An 8,210-nucleotide genomic window follows, 5' to 3' on the forward strand; every position below is an offset into this window, starting at 1 on the left:
CACCACAACAAAGTGATCCCTTGGTGCATCAGTTCAAGGCTACTACTATATTTTTTTTTTTTATAACTAGTGCAACAGTTGTGTTTTTTTCTGTTTTTGTTTTATTTTGTTTGAAATTTCATCTTTTTTCAAAAGCCTTTCCCCCATTAAGTTATACTAGTATTTCTAAACAATTTAGGAGCTCACAGAAAGATCTATACAGTTATAAGCTCTGTCTCCTAAAAAGTACATATAAATAGTCATGTAGTTTATCTATGGGCTGCTGGATTCCTAATCTTATATGAACACATTAAAGTGTCATTCAGTGACACCATTCATTTATAATCCAATTCTCCAAAGCTTACTAAACTTTGCTCCTTCCCATTCTCAACAGTTAGCAACTTGTCTCCTTATATTGCTAATTCTACATATGAAAGTTTCACATTTTGGGGCCAATGCTGTGGCTCAAAAGGCTAATCCTCCTCCTGTAGTGCCAGCATCCCATGTAGGAGATGGTTGGAGTCTCAGCTACTCCACTTCCCATTCAACTCCTTTCTTATGGCCTAGGAAGACAGTAGAGGATGACTCAAATTTTTGGACCCTTCCCCATATGGGAGAGCCAGATGAAGCTCCTGCATGCTGGCTTTAGATTGGCTCAACTCTGGCTGTTGGACCATTTGAGCAATGAGCTAATGGATCGAATGTCTCTCCTTCTTTATCTCTCTCTTCATAGCTATGACTTTCCAAGTAAGGTAAATAAATCTTTAAAATTTTAAAAACAAAAAAGTATCATATTTTCCTGAAATGAAAACCAGGAATTGAAAAAGGTAATGACATTTAATGAAACTTGATAAAAGTGACACAAACCTTAAAGCTCTAGGTAATTAAAAATTGCCAAAAATCTTTTTGTTTTTCTTTCATGTTATTTCAGGGTCTTTTTGCCTTGTTCCACATTTTACAGTTTAGCTTCAGTGGAATTTGACAAGATGACTCTAAAATGTATAGAAACAAATATAAGAATAACCATGATATTGAAGAACAAACCCAGAAAACTTCTTTTACATCTGAAATGGATTAAGTGGTTAATTTCACTCCCTCTTGGTGCTAGGCTAGACAAACTGACAAATGGAACAAAGGAAGCACTGCAGAGTAGCAGGCAACATTGGACAACTGGATATCAGTGTGGGGAAAAGAAACGTGGCCTCTACCTCACACTGTATACCAACAGCAACTCCAGGTGATTTGTAGCTATAAATGTATACACAAAATCATGGAGTTATTTAAAAGCAATGTAGGTGAATATTTTCATGACCCCTGCAGAAAGAATAATTCGTTAATGGAACACAAAAGGTATTAACTACAAAGGGGAAAACCAACCCAATTGGCTACTTAATATTTAAGAACTTCTGTTTATCATAAAAGTAAGAGCAAAAGCTTCAACACATAATGGAAGAAGATAGTTGCAAAATATTACCAGCCATGTGCTTGTGGGGAGAACCTATAAGGAATCCACACCAATACAAAGAAAAAGAAACAGGAAACCACAACAGGCATAGTATAAAAGAGGATATCCAAACGTCAATAAACAGGGGTAAGACGTTAAGACTTCTTGGTCACCAGAGAAATACAGATCACAACTGTAACGAGATACTACTATATACTCAGTGGGATGGTTAAAATTAAGACTGATAATAGGCCATTGATACACTGCGGCAGCGCCTAGGTAGTCTTGGGCAGCCTGGGAACTTGGGCTGGAGGCCAGCAAAGCATAGCAGGCCTGAGAACTCCCACATGAGTTTGGGTCCTGGGTTTGGGTAGGGGTAGTGATGTTAGGGCCCCAAGTTGGCATGCTGGCATGATGAGCTGGCAGATAGGGCTTGGAGACTTCTTAACATGCTTGAGTCCTGGCTGGGTGGAGGAGTGGGGTCTCAGGTTAGCACGTGTGCTGGGGGACTTGCTCTGGGATCTTAGGTGGGCGGGCAGGGCTCCAGGCCAGTAGGCCATGTCTCCAAAATACAATGCTGGGGAACTCGTGTGCTCATGGGTGCAGGGGCTATGGATTGTTCAGGGAAGGGGGTATAGGGTATGTGCTAGGGGGAACTGCTGAGAGAGTATGTTACAAGTAAGAAGTGACTTTTGGGGGACTTCTGACAAGGCCACTGTACTTGCTGGTAAGTAAGGGGACTGAGACTGAGTGGTTTGGAGCATGGAAGCTAGAGGACCTTTCTGGGTCAGACCAATGCACCCACCCACATGGGAGACCTAAGCTGGGTTAATTAGTATAGACTACCATTGACTGCCACCCACTGGTACACACTAAAGCTAGGAGTGGGGGCCTACCTAGCAGGGCTAGATCACAGTATTTACCGGTGAATGTTGGAATAGGGGATGGATAAAGTTAGGCTGGGCCATGACACAGACTAGCATGCAAGACAAACAGATCTGGAGGCAGATTCTGTGGGAAATGTGTGGGCCCACCCCTGTGGATCCGTAATTTCTGCTGGTTTTCTCAAAAGCTGGGGGGTGGGAGGGGGGCATTTGACAGGCTGAGCTAGGTATGACCATGGAACTCCCCAAACACTCATGCTGGCCCAGGCTGTAGCACCCATGGGCACACCCAGGAATAGAGTGTGAGGTAAGCTGCACTGCAATATCCACCAGCACACACAAAGACCAAAATATAGGAGGCTGACTACACTAGAAATGGCCTAGTACCTGCTGGCACATGTGAAATCTGGGTCTTGGAGTGGGCTTAGTGGGGGAACTTGGGGAATGCCTCTGGTGGGCTTAGCTGTCATTGGTGAGCGTGTGAGTCAGGCCTGGGAGTTGATGAGGCCAGGCAAGGCTGCTCCACTTGTCAGAAAGTGTGTGGGCTGATTTAGACAGTGTTGATGGTGCGAAGAGTGGACCAGGCAGAGCCAGAACAAATCTAATCACCCTGGCATATGGAGGAGCCTGGACAGAGTGTGGATGATACTGAGCTAAGCTATCACACCTATTGTTTTGTGTGAAAGTCAGCAGTTGAAGCAGACTGGGCAGGGCTAGGATGCATCACCCACGAGTGAGACTTGGGACTGGAGGTGGGCCAGCCCAGGCTGCAGCATCTGATAATAAAGTCCAGGACTGGGGATGGGACATGCCAGGTTGGTTTAGAGCAACCACTGGCACAATCTGTTCAGGGAGCTAAGAGTATGCCCCGGCTGGGTTGTGGTTCCCACTGGTGAGCATGAGATCCAGAATGGGGACAGCGATCTTGGCTGGACATGACTGCAGTATAGCTTGGCATGGCTGTGGACTAGGTCTGGGTCTGCTGGTACTCATGGGTATAGGGTGGGCCGGGCTAGGTTTTAGCCCTGGCTGAGTCAAATAAGAGTTGGATCTGGGGGTAGAACAGGCATGGCTGGGCTATCGAAACCAACGGTAAGAGTTGGAATGGGTGTGGGCCGATTGGGTAAGGCTGCTGTACCTGCCAGGACAGAAGGTAGTCCAAGTAAAGCTGAGCCCAAAAAAACAAAAAAAACAACACTGGTATGCACAAGATCTGCCACTGGGAGGTGAACTCGACATAGAGGAGCTTGGGGGACCCCTCTGTCAAGCCCAGTCCCTGCAGGTGAGCACAAGAACCAAGGCTGGCAGCAGTTCAGACCAGACCAGGTTACAGTACTCACTGGCATACTTCTTGGTCAGGTCCCCATTACTGATACGATCAAGATATTGTGACTTCTCCTCTTCTCTCCCCTCTTCCCCCAGATACAGAAAAAAGAAGAAGAAAAATTGAAACAATGGTCTCATTCACTTTCTCCTATTCCTTGGTCCTTCCTCGGTGTTTCACATAGGCATGCATCCTTTCAACTATGTAAACATCATCAAAAATAAAATATTAAAAAATGCAAGAGAAAACTGGTAATAGCAGATGTTAATCAAGAAGGAACACCAGGGCCCTGCATGGTAGCCTAGCGGCTAAAGTCCTCCCCTTGAGTGCACTGGGATCCCATATGGGTGGTGGTTCTAATCCCAGCGACCCCGCTTCCCATTCCCTGCTTATGACTTGGAAAGCAGTTGGGTATGGCCAAAAGCCTTGGGACCCTGCACCCGTGTGGGAGACCAGAAGAGGCTCCTGGCTCCTGGCTTCAGATTGGCACAGCTGTAGCCATTGCAGTCGCTTGGGGAGTGAATCATTGGATGGAAGATCTTCCTCTCTGTCTCTCCTCTCTGTATATCTGCCTTTCTAATAAAAATAAATAAATAAATAAGGAACATCAAGGACATTTTCAAATGTGACTAATTGTGTAAGGTAAAGTGATATAATTGTTTTGGAAAACAAGAAGACATTAATTATTAGACTTTAAGATACCCATACCCTGCCTAACAGGAATGAATAAAGGTATACCACAAGGAGAAACATTGTATACTGTAAAGACAGACAAAAATTGAAGGCAGTATTCCTGCACTATAAAAATGATTAGTAAATTAGAAAGAGAAGAGAGCAAAAAAATGTTACTTTGCACTACTCTTTGCCAATTGATCTAAGATTTATAGCAATTTACTTCACAATTCCACCAGAAATTCAAGTAACCCAAGCAGCTTTTCTATGTGTGTGTGGAATAACTAAAATAAAGTCCATCATAAACAAATAGAACTCATACATTATTTGTGGGCTTATGAATCAGGACCACCACTCCAGGAAACAAGTTATTATTTTGTGGATTTACACACCCTGGACTCAGCAATGTAACTTCTAGACTTCAGAGAGTTTTGCAGTTGTTCCTGACAGACACAGACAAGTAGATTGGTAGCATTGAGGAGAAAGTTGGATCAGTGCAGTAGCCTCATTTTCGTTAGCATGGCAGAGAGCCAACCCAGCAGTTAATGAATTTGGTCAGCTTATCTCATTTGATGAATTCTGAAGATTTTGCGTTTTGAAGGTTTCGCTTCTTTGGTCTAGACCCCAAAGTTTCTGTTCTTGAATCATTAGGTAATTTTCAGCTTCCTATTCCTAAATACAAACCACTCAAAGTAGGGAGTTTCCATTGTACTTGAATTTTTGGTCATAATAAATGCAAATCACGTATGATCAGCCTAAACTATGACTGTATGTAATTACAGTTTAGAAAAATGTGTGTGCTTTGGGGCTAACATTGTGGCGGAATGGGTGAAGCTAGTACCTGTGGGCACACCAGGATGAGTTGTTCCACTTCCTATTCAGTTCCTTGCAATGGCCTGGGAAAAGCAGCGTGGATGACTCTGTGGTTAGGCTCCTGTCGCCCACGTGCAAAACCCTGGCTCTAGGCTTCACTCAGTCCTGGCTGTTGTGGCCATCTGGGCAGTGAACTAACACATGGAGCAGCTCTCTCTGTGTAATGCTGATTTTCAAATAAATAAATAAGTCCTTTTTAAGGAAAAATAAAAATGTGTGCTCTACTAAATCTCTGATTATAAACTTTATAAACTTTCTCCTTAACAAATTCTGTTTCATAGCTGCACACCTAGACATGTACATTAAAGCTTTTTGCCTGACAGAAAAAACAGAAACAACCCAAATGCCCATCACCATGAGCAAAGATGTGCTTTATTCCTATAACAGGAGCCTGTGCAACAATGAAAAAGAGTAAACCAAAGCTATAGGCACCAGTATGAATGGATGTTAGAGCCATGACTGAAAAAAACACACACACAATTAATTGTAGAAGAATATAAACCATGCTACTATTTTTATAAAGTTTCAAACTTCATACAAGTAGCTTACCTAGGAATTAGATCAGAAAGGATAACAAGGAGATGGAAGACAGATATGATAGTGATTTTTGGTGGGGATTAAGGGTTTGGATAATGGGATTTACGCAAGTCAGAATGTGGAGGCACCAAAAGCTGTGGGTAATATTCATTCTAATTCAGTTTATGGCATTTTTTCTATTGTTGTCTTTCATGGCTTAAATCCATATTATACTTTTGCATGTATTTTTTGCAAGTTTTAAATATGAAAGAGAATGTGACTTGGCTTGTTCCCTTATCTGGTGACCTAGGCAGCCTCCTAACCTTTCTTGAAGTTTTCTGGTGTGGAAGTAATCACATGTAAAGCTGAGTGTAGGGGACAAGAAACCCCTGTGGCTTGGGCTTGGGCTTGGGCTGCTTCCTCCTATTCCTGTTCCCACCAGAAATACCCAAGTGACTCTCGTGAGCCCAGGGCCCAGGATGAGGACGTTAAGCAATCTTGTTAGGTCGGGACTGTGGGTGTAAAATGGAAACTCTGTCATAAGCAAGGCTAAGTAGCAGTGGCCAGGGCTGGGAGCAGAGTGAGAATCTAGAATGTCTCAAAAGACGTGCAATACGGACTGCATTCAAAGCCTCTGTGCTAGCCACTTGGAGACTTTCTTGGGCTCCATGGCAGGGTGAGGTTGGTTCCACAGCCCAAGACAGAACAAAGCCTGACAATGAGCGTGAAGGCTGCCCAGCATCTGGGATAGAGGGCCAGGGAGCTGAAAGAACCTGGTGCACCTGTTGGTTGTCTGCAGATCCTAGGAGCCTGTCTGGATGCAGAAGGGATTTATAGCCTCAGTATCCCTGCCAAACTCCCCACCAGTATTCCCACGAAACTCCTCATGGGACCTGGTGTACTGAAAGTGTCTGCTCTTTATAAAGTTTCAAAAGCTCCAATTTTCTTTTTAACATTCAAAATTCATTGAGTATGTCAAAATAGGATGTTACAAAGCCATAAAATAGATGGGGCAATGTAATTTTCACATCATCAAATATCTGGATAAGTATCTATATGTTTTCCCAGGAAAGCACAGATTTAAATAAAGAAAATAACTATAGTCCAATGAACTAAACTAAGAAAATATAACTATGTGGCTCACTGAATTTTACTGCAGGACCACAGTGTGTTAGCATCAACAGTTATTTTTTAAATATTTATTTTTATTGGAAAGGCAGATACATGAAGAGGAGGAGAGACAGAGAGCCATCCTCAACTACTTTCCCAGGCCACAAGCAGGGAGCTGGATGGGAAGCAGGGCTGCCGGGTTTAGAACCAGTGCGCATATGGGATCCAGGCATGTGCCTAGGACTTCCACACACTAGTGGATTTGAGAAGAAAAACGAAAAAAAAAACAAAAAACCAGTTTCCAAAGTTATTTGTGTCTCTGGGGATTTTTCCAGTCTAAACATCAATAGGAATAAACATTATCTTCATGGCTATAAAGGAAATGGAACAACATAGACATAATAAAGTAATAACAATTAAAATACTAATTGCAGCATATAAGTTTAAATTTATTTTAAACCAGCAAAACACAAATGCAATTTTAAATTATGTAGATCCCCTTCCCAGAACCAAAATATTATCACAATAAAGATCTCGCTCTAGCTGTCTCAGAATGACACATTTTTTTCTCACAGATTTGAAAAGATTACTGTGAAATCCTGCTTTTGATACTAAACAAGAGTCCTTTTTCCTATTTTGAATGCTTCTTTGTGATTCTTGGCACCACCAGTGTTTTATTCTCCTGAAATCACTATTTCTTTTTTTTTAAAGATTTATTTTTATTACTTTTTTTTTATTGGAAAGGCGGATATACAGAGAGGAGAGACAGAGAGGAAGATCTTCCGTCCGATGATTCACTCCCCAAGTGAGCGCAACGGGCCGATACTATGCCGATCCGAAGCCAGGAGCCTCTTCTGGGTCTCCCACGTGGGCGCAGGTTCCCAAAGCTTTGGGCTGTCCTCAACTGCTTTCCCAGGCCACAGGCAGGGAGCTGGAAGGGAAGCGGGGCTGCCGGGATTAGAACCGGTGCCCATATGGGATCCCAGTCGTGCAAGGCGAGGACTTTTAACCACTTGCGCCACCGCGCCGGGCCCCTGAACTCACTATTTCAGAGGATTTAGTTTGCTTTGCATTTTCCCTCTCCATTGTCTGCTATGATTATAGTTTATATTCTTTTTTTTAAAGATTTATTTATTTTTATTGCAAAGTCAGATATATGCAGAGAGGAGGAGAGACAGAAATATCTTCCATCCGATGATTCACTCCCCAAGTGACCACAACAGCCGGTGCTGCACCGATCGGAAGTCAGGAGCCCAACTCCTCTTACAGGTCTCCCACACAGATGCAGCGTCCCAAGGCTTTGGGCTGTCCTCAACTGCTTTCCCAGGCCAGAAGCAGGGAGCTGGACAGGAAACGGGGCTGCCAGGGTTAGAATTGGCTCCCATATGGGATCCCAGCACATTCAAGG

This window comes from Ochotona curzoniae, unplaced genomic scaffold (assembly GCF_017591425.1).
Source record: "Ochotona curzoniae isolate NIBS_2020 unplaced genomic scaffold, NIBS_Ocur_1.0 contig_4612, whole genome shotgun sequence".
NCBI lineage: Eukaryota > Metazoa > Chordata > Mammalia > Lagomorpha > Ochotonidae > Ochotona > Ochotona curzoniae.